We start from the raw sequence: 21,240 nt of genomic DNA, 5'->3' as shown, positions 1-21,240 counted from the left end.
AGCAATAGGAAAGGCAAAGCTTTTGAATTGAATTCCGAATTGAAATTCCAAAATAACACGAGAACCCGATATAAGTTTTAATCTATTTCTTCGCGAAGACCAAGGTCCTAGAATATATTCTAGGAGCTTGCGTGAAGACAGATGGTTATTCAGAATTCGGAGAAACGGAGAGTGGATTCGACTGTTAATTTTTCAAAAATAAATAAATAAGAAGTTGAATGAAAAAACAAAATTTTATATAGGATTTCAGCATAAAAATTAATTTTGAAGTATATAAATAGCGTTTTCCCCTTCTCTTTCTGTGATTTTAGGAGAATATTGAAATTCATTTATTTCAATTAATTGCCTTTTAATTTATTGAGAACAATTTTAGGAATTATAAATTTACGTAATATAGAAAATTTTTATACTTAAATTTTATTTATAAACTAAAATATTTTAAAGCATTAAATAAAAATATTCTGTATAAAAAATGTATATTAAATAATTAACAATTTTTAAAGAAAAAAATTCAAATTTCAAATATAACAGTTGATATACGTCATAGATAATAAGATTCAAGAGTAAAATATTTTCTATAATTGAATTAGAGCGTGACGTTTCCTTGTGACGTTTTCCTTGGCGAAAAGCGGTTGGTTAAAGGAAATATTTATTATTGTGTGTTATAGACCGAAAAGTTCACTTAATAACAGATACGACGAAATCGAAATTACGAAATTAAATCGTTAATAAAATATATCATTTATATTTATATACACTCGAAATTCATACACACTATTGGTTTAAGTTCTTTACATCAACGACGACTATTGGTTATTTTCCCGTTCGACTCGTCGTCTCGGCCAATTATACGAAACGAAGAAATGGGATTTTTAAAGGTACGTTTTAAGTAACCGGTGACGTTTTCGATTGTTTTTGTGCCAGTGAATATTCGTTACGTTTTTCCATTCATAATGTCTAGATGCACGACATAGTTAAAGTCGAATTCCTGGCTGTAAACGTGGAAATGGAAGACTCCTAACAAGTAAGTCAAATTGATTAAACCTAATCTTCCTTCTTTTATTATTGTTATCGACTTTAGTTTCTTCTCCGCTTTATCCACGATTTTAATTACTTTCTCGGTTTTTTCATCGATCTAATTGATGACAGCGCTTCCATAACGCTTATAAATGAGTAAGTTAACGAGAAAATGGTAAATGTGGCCTTTTTCAATATAATATATAGTTAAGTAACTGTTAAATGTACTTCACTTTAATTCCTATTGTTTGTTCATTTATCTAATCCTTTTATTGTCGATCGTTAAGAATGATAAGAATTCTTGTCATCTGCTTTATAGGTTCACCTAATTTGAGTTCAGATCTACCAAAAATCAAGCGTAAAGTCTTGGTAAAACCTTCGTTAATTAATAATCTTGATCTAAATAAATGTTGCTGACTACTTATAATGATTCATAATAAAAGTGCAAATTTGTTGTGAAAATATAAAATAAAAACTTATCAGGATTTATAATTAAAGTTTTTTATGTGAAGTTTAAATTGTTTCCTATAATCATTTAATCATTTCTAGTGTTGTATAGCTTGTACAGTCTTATAGAGGATGTATTATGCTTATATATAAACAAACATTTATGCTTGAAATAATTGATGAAAATTTAAACTAGTTACAATAAAAATATATATAAAAAATTGATTTCCAGATTAAAGTATTATTAAACTTCATGACTATTAAAATACACACCTGTGTAATACTTTGGCAGGTTTTACTTCATAAAAAAAAAAAAAGAGTTCATTGTACATGTGTTTTTCCTTAAATAGATCAATAATCATAATTCTTGTGATATGTATATTTTTAGAGAGATATTTAATAATACATGTAATATATCTAGTGTGTATACTTGCTTTATATTAGTTTAAAGGATAAATGCTGTATACTATAAGATTTATTAATTAGGTTTATTTTTAATGTGAGATTAAAATTATCAAGATTCTTGTTAAATTTAGATTGTTGCTAAAAATGATATGTAGTAATTGCAAATGAAACCATTTTAATCAAATTATAAATTAATGTAGTTTTCATAATGTCACATGCTATAAAAATACTTTAATGTTAAAGTGCAAGAAACACTATATTGGATATGGGAAACAGAACAAATTTTCCAAGCATCTAATGGATTTTCCATTGTTTTAAACAATGAAAAAATGAAACTGCTGAATGATTACTCTTAGATTTGTTATTGTTTAACTTGCCAGTTTCTGTATAAGATGTCACTAAACTTTAAGATTTTTTAAAGCTCTTCATAAAATATCTGTGGGAAACTCTTAGTTTAGATTGAAAGATCTTTGATTTCTGTCATTATTTTTTGGACAATGTTATTTGTACAGATGCTCAGTTTATGAACAACAAAGTAAAACTAAGTTATATTTTCCAAGTGCTAAATTATTTTTACCAATTGAAATTAAAATAAGATGTTTTCTCATTTGTTTTGGATACTTTATGCATTTTTGCAAGGAATCAGATACTTCATTGTTTATATAAAATATTATGAGATCATGTTTATTTTCTCAAAAAATATTTCCTTTTGACAAGAATAATTTTTAATATATATTAAAATTAATTTTTAGTTTCTGTAAGTGTACTTTTCATACTTTTGTTTCAAAATTTCCTATTTTTTCAGAATCAGGTTAGATTTCTCATAACATATCTAAAGTAACATCTGAAAAACTGATTTGGTACTTATTTGCATTTATTAATGTTTTATTTTAAGGGACATTTCAAAAGTGAGTATAACTAACAATGCAGTTATATTAAAGTTAAAATTTTTAAAGATTCGAAAAGTTTTACAGTTATACCGTTAAAATTTTTAAAGATTCGAAAAGTTTTAAATGTCGCGAGCATTCGAAAGCTTTATATTCGAATGTGGAAATGTATTAAATTTTTCCTGAAGATGACCTATAAAAATTAGGTTGAAAACATTAGAAATTAAAGATAGCAGTAAGCTCAGCAAGTGTTTTGGTGTTTGAGTATTATTGCAGTTATATTATTTTATATTGCCTAATAAGTTGACCAAAACATTCTTCTAATTACATAATAAAATTCTTTGTGGAACAAATGTAACAGTATAGAAATAAGACATTTTTTACAGCCTATCTTTTAGGAAAAAAAATTACCAAAATAAGATGATAATAGAAGGTTCTTGTGCAGACAGAGCTAAAAATTTTTAAGCCTTTTATCACGAAATAAATTTTTACATTAATTTATATAAAAGATTTTTAGTATTCTTAAGTAATCTTTTATCTTTTAGAAATAAATTTAAGATGAAAATATAACCTAGAATCACATCATGATATATAATTTATTTGAATAAAATACATTAGTATTTGACGAAGTAGGATAATTATTACATAAATAATACAGTTATTTTAACATTTTAATATTCAAATGACAATGGATTTAAATATTATATTTTTACTTCAAATTTATAAATGTATATTGTAGGCCCTATATTTCATATATTTTTTAACTTTTCTAGAAATACTTTTATTAGTATTCATTTCTGTACTTTCTATTAATTACAGAAATTACAAAGAACTAAAATGAATAATAATAAAAAGTATTGTAAACTGTAATATTTTCCTTTACTATTTTATACTATATTTTCTTTTACCATTTAATATACAACAATTAATATGGCTACATTTTGATTTTTATGAAATATTTACATTCAGCTACAATAACTTATCAATTTTCATTTTATAGCTAGAGAACTGTTAGAAATATTTTATGAATTTAATTAAGAATAATAGAAATCTACCCAAAATGTATAGTACAAAGACTAAAAAGACGATGAGATTTAACATACCATGTTTGAAAGAACGTTATTTGTTAATTGATAAAACATTAATAATTACTTGGGTTAAAAAATTTAAATTAAATAAATGAAGATTTTTGACTGACAAAATGTTTTGTTTGAGTATTGTGTAAAAGTATTTATAAAATATACTATTTTAGTAAGTCATGTCAAGTTAAATATTTAAAATTAATAATGATGTTTTTCATTTCCAAAAGCATTATTTATTCTTATATATAAATATATATGAAAATAAATAATAAGTATTTGGAGACTTTTATTTCTAATTTTCTAACATGTACTTTATAAATTTTGTTTATTATACAATATTTTGTATGGGATGAAACTTAAGAAGTAAATGAAAATGGGATTATGAATGTAGCATGCAGTTTTGTATAGAATAAAAGAAGAGAGTTATACAAGTGAGTTTTAGATAAGTTCTTTATTCTTGATTTAATAAAATGAAAAGAAAATTTGAATACACAATTAAATAATAGAAATTAGAAGTTTTTAAAACTGTTCATAACAGTTGTTTTTGACGATCTATATTACAACTGTAGGTGTATGCATTTTATATGTTTTTGTTTAAAAATAATTGTAGAGAGTTATATTTGTTTTGTTAATGGATATATCATTTGTAATCACTGATTGTTTGAAATAATTTAAAAATAATTCTTTTGAAATCAGGTAATACGTGGTGATTCAAAACGGATTTTGCATCTTTGAAAGAATATAGAATTTTAATCAGAAGACTTAAATAGTTGGTTGATGTTCTAATTTATAGCAAAACACATTAAAGTTTTATCTCAAACATTTAGTGATGCATGAAATATCCCATCTGAATCTAATTTCTTGACTGTCATGAACATGTTCTTCAGTTGTTTATGGATTTTCAGAGCATCTAAACCATGCAAGTTATAGATATTCACTTTACCAGTGAGATGAAATGTTGACTTATCACTGAAGGTAATGTTATCTAGGTATGTCTCATCTTTCTCAATCTGATGCAACATTTCAGATTGCAGTATGAGATAAACTTCATGTGTTTTGCTATAAATTAATTCCTCAACTAATTCTATAAGTTTTTCTGATTAAAATTCTAATGTTCCAAAGTTATAAAGTCCTATTTGAATCAGTTTGTAATTTGATAGCAAAATATAAATGATTCAAAAATATAATGAATTTTAGATACTGAACTAAGACAAAACAGTATGATAACAAAAATAAAAACTAAATTTCATAATATTAGTAAACAGTAATTCCATTTCCGTTATTAAAATACACAATACCAAACCTCATTCGTGGAGTATAAAAACTTTCTGAAAAGGTTTTTGGAGGCATTCTTCTCATCTTCAGTAGAATCATACAATACAACTTGAAGTAATATCTACAACAACAACTACAAATTTTCAAAGTTCAGATGTTTCAAACACTTTTTAATCTCCAACTCAAGTTTCTTCAATTATCTGCAGTAACATAAAATTTAAACTCCAGTCAATCCTACCATATTATTATTCATTTCCTATAGCTGTCATGAATTCTTATATCACTTCCCTTCCACATTCTTAATCTTACACCTAACTAACTTTTAATGCTCTCACTATTTCTTCTTTCCTCTTATTAATCACAGCTCTCTAAATTTCTGATAACCTGCTACATTGTCCTTATTTACCACATTATTCTCTATACTTAATAGATAAATACACATTTGTTTCACCATTTTTACATTTGTAAACAGGTCTTCTCTGTATTAATAGATTATTCTTGCTTTATCCCATATTACTCCTTCTTGCCTACTTGTCATATTCTTCTTGTGCTATGCTTTTGCTTACCTTATCCTTACCTACATCTCTCTTATGTTCATTTAACCTTTCCTTTAAGTTTCTTAAAGTAGACTCTATGTATAAACACCTCGCTACCACTACCTTTCTGTTCTGATCACATATATCACTGACTGTTGCATATTTTCAAATGGATCTTTCTTATTCCTCACCATGTTGTATACTGTATTATTTTTCTTAAACACAAACCTTCCATCATACTGCATCACGTCTCTACTTAATGCTTTCTAAGCAGTCATATTATCAACCTTAGCAACCATTTTTTCATCTAAATTTTTTCTTCCCTTCTCACCACCTTCATTTTTCATTACCTCATTTTATCTATCATCTTTCTTCTTACTATCTGAACTATTTTCTCCAGAATTCCTGTTCTTGAAAACTGTAGACTCAATCTACTTAATTCCCTCTTTAATTAAATCATCCATTCCATTACAATACTTATAAGCTGTTTTAACTAAGCTTCTAACCACTACTTTCTTAAATTTATCAAGGTCTCCCAATTGTCAAGTACTATGATTGGTTGGAGCATTTGAATTTTATATTACTGTGGAAAATTAAAGAGACTGAGTTGGAGGTTAAATGTGTTTAAAAGTACTGAAAATTTGTAGTTGTATAGGTTTCTACAGTAACTGTGCCCGTTGCTTTAAGTTGTGTTGTATGATTCTGCTGGAGATGGAAGGAATGCCTCCCAAAAATACTTCAGTCAGTAAAGTTTTTAGACTTCTTGAATGAGATTTGGTGTTGTGTAAAACTACAATACAACTCCTTATAAAAATAAGGAGTTGTATTGTACTTCACATTCACACATCAGTAAATTAGAAAATGGCAAATTTAGAAATAAGATTTTATAATCTAAGATTTTCTGCTCTATAGAAAATTAAAATTACCTAAGTTAATTCTTAAGCTATAATTATATTGTTAAATAAATAAATAAATATATATATTGAAAAACAAAACTGCTTCCTTTAGGAAATCAAAAATATTTGATAGAACATTTTTGGTCTCAGTTAATGCTTCTGGTTTTATTTTCTGATTTATATACAGTTTTACTTTCACAAAATTGTCTAACTTGTAAACACTTTTAATAGGAAAAAATAAGAAATTTGTCTTTTCTATGTTTTTCACTAAGCAATCAAATTATTATTTTTGTAACATGATTTTGGAAGCTTTAACTATACAAAATAATAAGCTATTGATATTATTTTTAATTAATTCATTATAAGTAGTTTGCTGTTTTATTCAATAAATTATGTAATTTGATGTAATGGAATGCAAATGATAGACAAAAAAATTATTTATAGAAAATCTTTTTTTTTTCCTCTGTGTCATTTGCATTTCATTTCGTCTAAAATTATTTTTTTTTCAGATAATTATGCATCTTTACTAAATAAAATTGTAAAAATCAATGAGGAATTATTTAAAATAATATCATTAGCTAAATTTTCATTAGAAAACAATTTTGATAGACATTAATAGCTACTTAATTTAAATACTGTAAAAATGTAAAATGGGTTTCTTCTTCTTTTGTTTAGTGGAAGGAAACATTTTATTTTCTTATTTAATGTATATTTATATTTATTGGTCTAACTGCATTTCCAGTTAATTTACTTCAATATTATTATTTATATTTGTAAAAAAAAATATGCAGTTTCATTTCATTTTTAAAGTTATTCTAGTAATGTAATATAAGATAATGAAATAGAAATATAATTCTGAAAATAGAAAATAAATGTTCATATTTTAAAAGATAAGGAATATTTCTGAACCAATCCACATTTTTGGAAATTACGTCACTAACAGTGACTTTTAATTCCATTTGGACATTAGTGTCAGCATTTGAATATCATGCTATTCAATAGGTATTTTTCTGATTTTTACTTTGAAAATATCTTATGTGAAATAAGTTTAAAATTAACTATTTTAAATTAGTTAATTTTTATAGAAAAATATTTAAGCAGGATATTTTTTCTACATTAAATTAATATTCTGTAATTTAATAATTTTATACTTACTACTATGATTTAAATTTTTAGTTATGCTGAAAATTAATTTATTGAAACAATGATTGAAGGGATCAACACACAAATTTATGTGGTGACAAATTTTGCATATGTAATATGATATTATACAGTGCAAATCAAAAGAATTGTGCGCTAAAACTTTTGTTCAAAATTCTCCAAGTATTCAAAAACGGAAACTTCGTTTTTTTAGTCTTTTTTTTTAAATCATGATTCTTGTAATTTTGTAATAATAAAATTAATGAATTAATTACATTTGAATTTATGATTTTATAACAAGTAAAATAATTTTTTTTTTAAATTATAATTAATTGATTAAAACAAAAATAAATACCACTTATCTATCCAGCAATAAATATTTAATAACATAAAAACTTACTCATGTTTTAGTAGAATTTTGTTTTAGTTTTTACTTATTAAAAATAACAAAATCTGCTAATCATCAATTAGTTAGGCAATTTATTAGGATACCATTAATGTTAGCAAGTTATTGTTGATTTAAATTTGAAAAAAAAATATGACCAGGATGCTTTGGAATATACTCGAAATTTCATATTATTTATTGAAAATTTAATGATAATATATCATTATTAAAAATGTATTTATAGTTGTGTAATTTTAATATTATCAATAAATTTAAATAATGATAATAAATTTGATACTGTTTGATATGAAATTCTTGCAAACAAAATATACTACTCATACTTTAAGGAGGAAAGAATATTTGATAAATGTACTGTACACGTACTTAGATATATTTATTTGATATCCAGAATATAATATAAAATAACCATTAGAAGAGATATGTACGGTATATACACGTTGTTTTCACTTAAAAAGTATTCAAAATCCTTTAATAAAATTTTTGGAGACTATAATTTTAAATATGATTGGGGAAGATTTAAAAACAATTTGTTTTTACGACTTTTGTAACAATTTCATATATTTCTCTCATCATATTAATAATAATCTTTACTATAATAATTAGATAATAGGCTGATTGATACGCCTGTTTTTCAGACTTATCAAACCGATCTTGCAAAGTGATGAGTTTCACTTCTTAATATAAGTTTTATTTTCGATATTCGATTTTTTAATTTGTGGACCATTATTTCGATAAAATATATATTTATACATAAAAATATTTACATGCTTTATCAATTTTATTATTTTAATTATACATATAAATTCTATCTAGCGGGAAAAAAATAATAATTAAAAAAAATTAATTTCGAAAAGTCGTGAAGAGCGAAGATCAGCTTAATATTGCAATCCTTCGGGGTTATGGAACCGCTTCCTAAAATTTCAGTCGTTTTAATCGAACGGGTGTTTAGTATTTGCAATTCAACCTATATTTAAGATGTCAAAATCTTCAGAAAATGGAAATTTGCCAAAATTTTCACTTTCTGGTGTAAGGGTGACGGAAATTGGAATGTTTCCAATTTTTGTCACACAGCAACACATCAGTTCTGCGGTTACTTTACCTTAAAATTTGGTATTACATTTTTTTTTTTTTTTTTTTTGACTTTTACGTAGCCAGTAGCGACTTTTCGTTTGTCATTGAATAAGTTATCGACAAAATAGCAGCGGGATCCGAGTTCGAATTCAATCCAGACTTCGCGACCTTTTTTGCAGATTGTTCGGATCCGAGTTTATCGACTTTTAATGACCTAAATTGAGGCTGACAATTCGATCTATTTTACAGTGGATCGTCGTAAACAAATCCAAATCAACTGGATTGAGAAGTGGTGAATTCTGATTTCATCCTATGGACGACCGAATGAACGAGACGGTAAAGAAATCACCATGAAGGAGATTAGAGTTCGAATCTGCGCTGACTTAGAAATTTTCACGGATGGGTTAATCCGGATATGAGGGAAGCTCGTCTCTCGCCATCCGGCCGTTCCTTTTGTGTGTACCGAAATAGGGTTACCATATGGTATCCAAAAGGAAAATATGCCCTCTTTAAATACCATAAGACACATGGATATCCTGCATTTTGACTTTGAAAAAAATGTTCTCCCTTTGTTTTATAAAACGCCCAAGAATTACTGTGAAAATTAAGTAAAAATGTAATTAGTAACTCGTAAGGTTTTTTTTTTCTTCGAGCCTATTCTAATACATCGGCAATGTCCTCTTTTTCAAAACAATGTCCTCCATTCATAACTTTTATTCCGTAAGCCTCCCTCGAACCCTCGATGAATATGATTAAACGGCTCTCTTAGTACTAAGGGCACCTGCAGGATTTTGATTCAGCAAAGCATAAACGATTTCAACCAGTTAAGGGATGAATTGATTACTACTAAAATGTTTCATAAATAGGTGTTTTTCTACTTACGTTATCCTCGCCTATCTTTACAAGAGTGAACGATAAACATGTAAAAAATAAGCAAAACCTATAACTGTTCTACGAAATGTGGACTTTAAATAGTAAAGCTCCTGAATGCGGCTTTACGTAAAATTAAAAGGGACCATCTCGTCATCGGAAGACTTTAGTTGCTTCAGTATAGTGACTATTAAAATAAATGAATTCTTATAAACTATCTGTTGCTTTATAAAATTGTTATTTGAAAAAAGCAGAGAAGAAAAAAGAAAGAATAAAGTAAATCTCAAGAGGGTTAATTGCCCTTTCTGGCCTCTCGCTGTGGGCACTCTTGTTTAGTGCCGCAGGGCGGAAACAGTTAAGAAAGTTCCATCCTACGTTAACTTTACATGTCATAATAGGCGAATCTTCTAACTGATCCTTTGGATGGTCCGAAAACTTCCAATAAATTACTACTATAATCTCTGTTATACAGTATATGGCTGGATGGTCAGGTAGATATGTTATTTCCAAAGCTGCATTTAGGAATATTGATTCCTTAATGCTGATAGGGCTAGAAGGAATATTTATATATACATATACTTACCTAATATTATCAAATTGCTTTTGCATCGAAAGGAAATCGATACTGCTTGTTTTAACCTTTTTAATTCGAAATTTTTTTCATCGAATAAAACGGAGTTCGGTTTGATCCAGAACAAAATATAGTTCTGCTGCGATAGCGATCTGTCTACGATGTATTTAAGAATGGTCTTTCCACATTATTTCGATAATATACAAAATTCAATTTTTTCAGAATCATGAAAAATCCAGCACATATTGCATTTATTTATGTCGACCAGCAGCACCCGCAGACTATAAAAAAGGGGCACAAGCTATAAAAAAGGGGCATCGTATGAATATTGTATAAAATATAGTATGTATATAGTGTCTATATATATATATATATATATATATATATACCGCATATATCAAACTCAGGTTAATCAAATAGGTGTGTCTCGTTACTCGACCGAACAATAGCGACCCTATAGAAAAACTTTTCGGTTAGTAACAAATATTTTAATTTTGTCGTCAGTAAAAAGTTTTCTGTGATAAAAAAGAGTAACTAATTTAAAAATAAAAGGAAACCTTAGAGCTCCCTTTGGGAGTAGATTGGAGCACATGCTCCAAGTGCTCCAATCTACTGTACGAGCGCCCCTGATGAAGGCTCATAATATGTAAGGCAAGCATATAGAATATAAGTGCTTGTTTAATACTTTATTAAGATTTACGTGTTTTACAAAGAATTAGAATATATTTTGAAACTATTTTGGGAATAAAAATAACGTGTTTTTGATACATTTTCAAACGAATCCATTCTATCGATACGTTAATACCATTTTCTTCTCATTTTCACTTATTAAACTGAACCTATGCTTACAATTATTTTTAAACCATTCTTAATTAACTATTTTAAGTTCTGTTAGGTTATTCTACATTCATAAATCTGAGCTTTTTTGGTGTATCTATACATTGAAGCCGTCTTTTTGTATTTATTCGAACCTTGCTTAAGTTCGATACGTTGGAATGATGACTAATGAATCGTTGCATCTATCAAAACTGAGAACACGGCTTTATTTTAAAATTATTAATCAATTATTGAATGGAATCCACAACTATATATTTAAAAACATTATATGACTGCATTTAGTTACGATCAACTTAGACTAATTATTTAATAGCGAATGCAAACTAATTTAATGTTAAGAAGTTTTGATAAAAGTGATTAATGAAGGAACAGCGCGACAATCGATATCAAATTGTAACGTCGATACTTAACGAAGTATTTTATTGAATTTTTAGTGGAAACTAGGTAAACCACGTGGACGTTACGCTGCCAAGTCGATGAGTCACAAAAGGTGGAAACAATCGACCGGAATTAAAGGAAGATTATTCACAATAACTTATAGGATTTGGACACAGCAAAACCGTCGAGGATAATGAAAATAGTAAACGTAAATCGTAAGCTATAGAATTTAATTATAAAATTTCTTTCTCTTAACATAATCTTATATCTGATCAACGAATCCGGTTCCTGCCGTTTTCGAAACTTTCCTGGTCATAAAATGATTCTTATAGACGAAAATTTGACATAAATTTAAAGAAAACTGCTTTTTAGATTTATGAATTTTCCATTCGTTGGACGAAGATTTTCGTCAGATAACCAATCTTATCGCTTCATAACTGCGATTTTGAACTTCGTACATACGCATCGACGACTATAAAACTACTACAATGTATTAACTACTATAAAATCTATTCCTTAAATATAATAGAAAACAATTAAATTTTCCTTAAATATAACCACGATGAATGCAGGAACGATTTCAATGATTTCCCACATACAAGTTCGGTGTCAAAATTGCCGAGTGGCATGATTATTGACATTTTTTTGAAATTTAAATGATTTTTAAATCATTGTCTTAGTTTACGTGTAAATTAAAAATCTGCTTAGTTATATCTCTTAATAAAGTTAAAATTTATTAGTTATTCAAGTAAATTCGTTAGAAAATAGCTGTCGAAAACTTCAACCTCAAATAAATCTCAAATGAGTTTATATTTTCATTCGTTTTGTTCGTTATCAACATTGGACCGGTGGGGTTGGTGGGTAATGGCACCGGACAGCCACTTCCCATTTCCTATCTTTAAAATGTCGTTTCCGCCGCCTGTCTATTTGAAGTTTCTTTATTTTCCTCCCCTTCTTGCTACAAACGAAAGCCTAAAGACAAAAGAACAAAAGTTTCTATTTTTTTCCCCCCCTTCTAAAAAGAAAAGGAAATTATTGAAAATTAAATACTTTTTATAACGTTCGAACAGATTTCCTCATTTAAATGTTTAATATCATAATATTAAATAAATTTTTGTCAGAGGAATAAGTGTTTGTTCCTAAAAATTATTTATTACAGGAAATATTTGTTTTTAATAGAATTGAGTATAGTTAAAAATGGTTGTTTTTTTTTTAATAACTCTCTTTAGTAAATAGTAATGATTATTACAGTTTTAGTTATTGAACTATAGACAAATGATAACTACTGTAGTAGTTCAAATTATTAACAAAAAATCAGAGTTCGTCTTTAGATGAATTCCATGTTAATACGTACTTTACACTGTAGAATAGCAGGTGTCGTGTTATACAGAGTGAAATTGGAGATAGAATGACTTAGAAAAACCCCTTATTACGTACTTCTAAAAAGTCGTGGAACCATGTGTTAAAGATTCTTTCGATTCTCAATCTACCAAATACGTTAAGATTTGTATTAATTCTAGCTCACAGTTTAATTCACAATGAAAGGAATGCTTTAAATTTTACATTTTTAAGAATTCAAATTTCTATTCAATCAATGAAATAAATTTTTGGATTAAATTTCGTAAATAAATATTTAAATTACACTCATAAATTCGCATCGATGTTATGCCTTAAAAAAAAAAACCACCTCAGTAACTTCTGTTGGTGAATATCTCGAAACGATAATTTTTAATTATTGCAATATATTTATCAAAATCTATATTTCTCCAGATATATTTTGAGTTATTTTCTGAGATAATTTTTATCTTCAATGTCTCGTATGTTATGTTTACGATGTATCTATACTGCGATTGCTGTATCACATTGTTTTATATATACTGTATTTTATATTTAAAAAAATATTCTTTTTTCGATTATTTTCGGTCACATAACGTCATATATGGATGTAGGATGTTTTGGAATCTCTCTCTCCATCCAAGTGTAAGATATCGCCTTATCCATCTCACGGTATTGGATGATGGTGAATAAAAACAGATGACTAAAAATATCCATTTACTCGTATAAACTGTAATCATAAATGTGATATATTAGGTGATTTTTTAAAATTAAAAATAAGTAAAGTTTAACGATAAAAAATAAAATAAACATCTATTTATACTTTGTAATTCGGACATCAACCGATGTTTTTAAGAAAGTTATGAGAAAAGTACAAGCGTAATCTATCATTAGTAATTAATTTTAAATGACTTTTTATTTGAAGCATTACTTTAACATGATGAAAAATATGTCGCGACGGTGAATTCAGTCGACGAATTTATTGCCCTCAATTAATTTATTTATCTCCAATTTACTCCCCTTCTTTCAATTTATCTCAATTTAGTAATTGAGATATTTAATACAGAAATGTATTACAATGAAGTAATTTCAAATTAAAGATATTTCATCTTAAAGTAATTCTTGTAAATTATATTTGTGCATGCGTGACTGAAAACATAAAAACAATTATCACCAATTATCACACATTCTATCATACCCTGCCTTTATAAGCAAAATTAATTATTTGCCATAATTATTTACATAAAGGATAATCTATAAAAATTAGTTTGCTTTCTCATTTTCATTTTAAAAATCAAGCGATGGAAACGTATATTGTTTTCGGTCGAACATTTAAGATACGAAGTGAAAAATTTAGATAGAAAGTATACTTTTTATGTAGAGTTAATGTCTTTAAATCTCAGAAAATTAAGTATTAATTGTTGCGTTCGAAACAAAACACATGCATAATGTTTACTGTATAATTTTGAAAAACCTTATATATTTAAAAAAATCTTATTAAACGGGTGTATAGAGCAGACAACTTTCTGTCCGATTTAATTGATTTCATTGCAGAGAACGTTTCCATTTGCGTGGAATGTGCAAATGGACGAACTACAATAGTTTTTGCACATTAAGCGCTAATGTTCTTAGTGTATTAACGTCATCGACGATAATTCTTTTTAAAAAAGCACTCGATTTTAAGAGCCGTAAGTTTTAATGGTGGCAAACGTGGAACGAATTTGTTTGCGTAACAATATTGCTACATTTTTAAGAGAAAATGAAAATGTGACAAAACTAATGACGGTGCGTAATTTATTATTTAAACAGATTACGCTAGAAAACAGAAGCGAAGTAATCGACATTTTTAACATCGAACGTTTCCATTTACTGTAGTACGGCTTCTCTGCAATGACGTCCTACTCGACAGGAAAGTTGTGCTTATCGTATTAACATTTCATTTTCTGCACTCGAAAAACATTTTTCGCAACTTTACAGTAAAATTGTCGATTATTTTAAATTGAGGAGACAATAACAATATTATTTATTGGACTATGTATTTAATTTTTAAAAACTTTTAATATAAAAATAACGTTATTGATGGTCAAAATTTGGTTAACGCGTAATACAAATACGCACTGATTATTAATTAAATAGGCAAACAATTAAAGAATAATTAGTTCTTTTAAACCAAATTTTATAGAAAGAGCCCGAATAGTTGATAACATAAGAATACAAAAAAAAATGCTGCAAAATTATTGTACAAAATCTTTGACTTTGGAATTAGGTAACAGATGTTCAACCTTTAAAGCTGACTTATTCTTATCTCACATTTAAAATGAGCTTTTATTTTCTTTTCTTTTTTACTTTAATTTACTTCGTCTTCTATATAATTTATTTTAAATGTAATTTCTACAATAAATATTAGAGTTTAAAATAATCAATAAAAATAATATGTTACTAATGTTAAAAAAAAAAATTAAAACTAGATATATTGATAAACACATCAGGTAAATTTAATTATTCATATATGTTTCTAAACGAAATAAAATAAAATTTTAAGGCAATTTACTGATACCGTTTCAATTTCCACAGAAATTCTAGGTTTTAATAGGCTCTTTTGAGAATTTTTTCTGTATTTTCTTAAAGTAACATACATAATAAAGTTACAATTATGAAAATTTTCTGTTTCTTTACGTTTATTATGAATTACAGATTTAAAAATTTAATTTACTAAATTTGCATTTGCAATTTTTCTAATTTTTATTCAATTGTCGGACGAAGAGAAAAACCAATCGTTAACATTTAATGTAAGAAACAGTTTTTAATTAATAAAGAATATATCCGAATTTTAAATGTTTCCGTCGTCCTATAATATCGCTTTAGTCATTGTTAGGTGTTTATCGACTGTCAGTAGAATCAGTAGACTAAATCGAAGTTTGGCAATAGTCCAACGCTTGAAATTCGATACACGAACGATATCATAGGCATCAAATATTCACGTTATTAATTAAAGTTAACTTAAATGAATACAATAGAAATTAAAGAGTTATTTTTAAAACGACTCTCTTTCCCTTCTGTTAAATTACGCATTGTTTCAATATGGGTAGTATTGTCGTTTTTTGAACATTTCTTCGATTAATATTAAAATCTGTTTAATATTCAATTTCTAAATTTTGTTAGTAACTATTTAGCCTCGTAAAATTTCATTAGTATGTTTTTTTATCCAATGCAGTAGGCTATTTCATTTTTTTTTCAAAGGCTTTTGAATAATTTCGTTGAGGAACGAATGCGTTTTATTTTATAACCACTTTCTCCTCTTTAAAAATATACGAAATTTAATAAACATTGACAATTTGCGAAACAGAGCTAAATATTTCACGTAATGTATTTCACCCAGTTTATACTTTTTATTTGTGACGTCGATTATTTCGTTCCAACTTTGAGTAATGAATTTTATAAGTTTCTTATTAAATTTAAAAATGCAAAAAAATTGCCATCATACAGGGATGGAGTTAAGATTCTGGTCAGTGTGCTTCGGTCTCGATGACTTCCTGAGGGTTTGGGTGGCTGTCGGAAACGTCGACTCCATCCCTCGACTTCCGGCCGACCCCGCAAAATAGGCCTCTCGGACTCATTACTGGGCGATTCCCCCCAACAATAGCCAACAATCTTGTATATACAAATGTAGAAGTTTCCAAATTTATCAACGAGTGAAGCTTTGGAGCACGTAGGAATGAACTGATGATATTCTTGCCGTTAGATGCGTAGGTTATCTATTTTTTAAAGTTATTCAATCGAAAAATGATAGTTTAATGTTAAAGAAACGTATCAAATATTATGATAAAATAATTTAATTATATTAGCGTTACATATTCAAAAATGCAGATATTACTTAACGTATAATATATTAATTACATAAGTAGATAAACTGTTTAAGAGCAGTGCACATCGTAAAGAAAAACATATTTCAAATTAATTTCTGTCTTATTTAACAAAGTAATCAAAGTGTATACAATATATGTAGTGTTTCCGATATCCCAGGTGCTCAAAAATGTAAACAAAAATCCTTACAAAATTGTGTGTGTTGTGTGGGCGTTTATTTTTCATTATATTTCAGGACTGGATGAACCAAAAATTTTGAAACTTGTCAGTGTTATTTCTGTATATGGGGCATTGAAGCTGTTGAATTTTGCTAGTTAAAGTTAAGAAATGGAGAGGTCAAGTCATATCTCGAGTGGGGTTAAACTTAATGAAAGTTTTACTCATTATTAGCATTTATAATCTCTTTAAAAACTCACTGCTACTTTCCAAAAATAACCCCTTTGCCTTTTTATAATAATTAATAGTATAAAAATTATTTTAAAATAAAATCTCGTAACAAGTGGAACCATACATAACTTTACTGGCACTCATAATTTACGTAGTTAAAGTCGTGCAAGAATCCTTTCAGCTTTTTCTAATTGTAGACTACCATTTTCGTTTCAAAAATAACCGAGAGTTGTTTTGGGTTGTTTTGTACAGAAATTATTCTGAAAGTATTCCCGTATGTCCATCATTAACTTCGATTTTGCCGTACAGGCACAAGTTTCTCGGGATTGGATCAAAAAATTGCGTGATTTAGTGAAAATATTCGTGTTACCAGACCGAATGACTTAATATAATCTCGCTTTCGGAGAATATGCGATCAGATCAATATTGAAATTTCGCTTTTCCGACAAAATAGTGGATTTTTGATAATTCGGTTAGTTTTAATTCTTTCGTCGTTTAGGCCTACTTTGAATTAAATTATTAATTTATTCTCTAAATCGGACAACTTCGTAACAATTTTTAAGAAGATGGTGATTGTGTTGAAATGAATCATTATGACTTTACGCGGAATATACCTAAGCCTTGAGGGTTAAAAATATTTAATCAAATCCTTATATAGACACGCAAGTGTTATCGAAGATTATCCCTCTCTCACGAATACGAAACATGTTTTAAATATAAACAACTGGCTTTCTAATTAAAGAAAAACTAAACTTTCGTTTTCTGATCACCAACCGGTTTGTAGGGAGGAGTTTTCTGTTCCTTTAATGTTTTTCGATTTGAGCGGCATTTTGATTTGTTTAGTAAATTTTTTTTTTTAAATCGAATGTAGCGTGTTCCGCGTATGACGCCATTTATCTATCCATTGGTTAGCTTGTCTTCATTCTTATATCGTGACTTGTTGACCTTCTTTCTAACAAATCACGTGATTTGGGATGACGTTAATTCGTTAGTACTAATTACACAGTAATTCGTATCGCGATATATCTGTAATTGGAGTTTCTATCTAATGCTAACCTTTTTTTAAACAAAAAAGAGTTTTGATAAATATGACCATTTAAATATTCCGAAACAAGAATTTGCATTAAAAAATCAACTCTGCGAAACAGGTGGGGAATTTCTTCCATTTATTTTTTTTTTTTTTTTTGTTTGTCTTTGTTGTAAAGATACTTTACTTAGTAGATCTAAAACGTGGAATAAATACATTTGTTTTACATTACGCGTGAAGATCAGTAACAGTCACGTAAACTTCACGTAATTCTCTAAAGAATTTAAATCGTTATGTTTTAAATCACTTTTATTTCCATTACAGACCATGTCCGGGAACAGAATGTCTTTACACATAAATCAAGTCAAATTCTCCGTAATGTTATTTTTAGAGAACGGCTGGGATATCCTGAAGTCCCGTTATATTTTCCAGACGCAATTATTTAGATTTTCACTATTTCACGAAAAACGCGAAGTCAGTCTCGAATATAAATCAAGATCGTTATGTTTTGAATTTCATTCGAGAAAAGATGCTTATTTCCTAGGAGTAGCTAGAGACTTCGTGAATCAAATAAGCACAAAGAGCATAATTCATAAATCTGAGCGTGTTTAAGTGGCCATATTGGAAATTCCCGTTTTTCAAAATGCTGTCGACGAAGGATTGTTAAGAATCCGGAGAGCCTTTTAATCGATAGATTGAAACTGATTATTGGCGAAAAAAGAAAAAGTGCTTTCTATAGTTATTTTCAGTAATAAGAATTAATAATGGATTACTTTTCACTACGACATTAATTTGCTGGAGACGCTGTAATATTCAGCATCAGAATGATATAAGGCTTTTTATAAAGCCAACGTTTTTATGTATATTAATTTCAGAGATAAAATTATATATAGGAATATTTTTATTTTTATAAAACATTGATTTTTATTCGTAATTATATAAAAATTGTTTGTTATTCTTTTAAAAATAACAACGAACTCTTCCAAGAGATTCGAGAAAAATTCCCCCTCGCTGATCTGGAAAAAAAGCATTGGTCAGCACTAATGAATTTTTGAAAGTGATCTAAACAAAAAAAAATAATCCAAAAAGATTTTAACACAGTATTTAATCGATTTTGAATACATACTGCAGTTATTCAAAGTCAGCTGGAAAAAAGCATAATTGTATAATATAATGTGGTTATAACAGTTGAAAAGATTTTAAGTTGACTATATGACAGAAATTGCAGTGAATAGACTAAATCTCGGAGAAAGAAAGAAATTTACCCCAACGATACAGTTAAGACAGAATGAAGACTGTAACATTTCTTGTTTAAAACGTTTTCTCACGAGCATTGGCTGTAGCTACATTCTCACAAGAAATTATAACCTATATCTAGCTTTTCACGCTCGTCATTGGTTACGTAACATTGAAAAATCGGTTTAAAATTAAATCTCGCCGCTAGCGAATGACAGTTTTATCGTTTTTGGATACTCATTTTGTAAAAATAAAATTTAAATCGATTCGGACTGTAAATATACTTTTTTTTTTTTTTTTTTTTTTTAGAAAAATGGTATTTTTAATGTTAAAAATGGCAACAAAAATGGTACATTTTTATACAAAAAAAATTTAAATTTTTAAAATTTATTTTGTCATAAATTTAATGACTTTTCGATAAATATTATTTTCGAGTAATTAAAATTATCTGTTTGATAATGAATTATATCGAAAGTAATATCTACGACTCATGCGGAACGTTGGTCTACTCGAAATCGAGCACTCTCTCTCTCTCTCTCTCTTCTGCCATATGTTTATCATTGTTTTTTGCATTCTACAGTTGCGTTTTAGTTCCGAGTATGTCTGTCTGTTTACTTATTTATTCGGTATCATCATTTTTTGTTATATTATTTACTACATTAACTTAATTTTCTCTCTCATTTGCGCACAGGATATGCAACTGTAACGGATATCCATTTCCGGAAAAATTCGTATTGTGATTTTAGATATTACTCAATGGTTCGTCGTAAATTAAAGTTCATTTCCGTGTAATTTTTTTTAATATATATATAAATTAGAAATAAATCTATTCGAAGAGAATTTAAATGTCGCGGAAGAACGACGATTTTGGTGCTCGAATATAAATTTAATTATTTATTAATTGCATTTATTGATCGAAAATTTATTATAACGTCGCTGAGTCATACCAGTAATAATGTTCACGTGGAAGTGTTTTGTTTATAACTAAGCAGTTTATGTAAGTAAATTTCTGACATTTAAAAGTAGTTAATGGGGTTACTTTTTTTTGTTTTCCTACAGGATTTAAAAAGTCTTAACTAGATGTACGTAAGCATGTATCATCATCAGATCGACCTCTTCTGTAAAATTATACTGGATGGCTAATCGAACGGATTGTTTTTTCTCATTTTCGCAAGTTTTTTTCTTAGCCAGTAAATGCGTTTCGAAGAATAACATATGCGGTAAAACGATCGAAGGTTTACAGTCATATAGTTATACTGTTTGTATTGTATATGGAGAATATGATTCATGAAACACGTGGTGATTCTCAAATCAATTGAAAGTTTTGCACGTATTTCTGATAAGTCCAAGTTTTTCCGTAAGTTAAATATTTTTGTATTATAGAGAACGAGAAAACGTTGTAAATAATTAGTTTCAGTATTTATTTATTTTGACAACGTTTTAAATTTGTTAGTATAATAAATTGCACTTTATTTATTTATATAGAATAGACTAAATTTAAGAATGTGTAATGCTTATTAACCGTTATAAATCGACTATTCTTACCTGAAATCGTGCATTTTCCCCCCTTTTG

The 21,240-nt window shown here is 27.6% G+C and overlaps 1 protein-coding gene across 7 annotated transcripts in view; it reads left to right on the top strand.

Moving 5' to 3' along the window:
• Positions 1–586: 586 nt before the first annotated feature.
• The window catches only part of LOC136976286 (serine-rich adhesin for platelets-like), a 62,394-nt gene continuing 41,740 nt past the window's right edge, over positions 587–21,240 (top strand). The window contains exons 1-3 of one of the 7 annotated variants that reach the window (XM_067271521.1): positions 587–878; positions 962–1,024; positions 20,727–21,024. The gene's annotated coding sequence lies outside the window, so the exon portion shown is untranslated. Of the gene's footprint in view, positions 1,025–11,483; positions 12,034–20,210; positions 20,265–20,310; positions 20,665–20,726; positions 21,025–21,240 lie in introns of those variants that run through there. The other 6 variants (XM_067271519.1, XM_067271518.1, XM_067271523.1 and 3 more) reach the window with 6 other exon arrangements.

This window comes from Centruroides vittatus, unplaced genomic scaffold (genome assembly GCF_030686945.1).
Source record: "Centruroides vittatus isolate TY-2023 unplaced genomic scaffold, ASM3068694v2 contig_4, whole genome shotgun sequence".
NCBI lineage: Eukaryota > Metazoa > Arthropoda > Arachnida > Scorpiones > Buthidae > Centruroides > Centruroides vittatus.
Note: the sequence above shows the minus strand (reverse complement) of the source record. Positions and strands in the feature narration are given on the sequence as shown.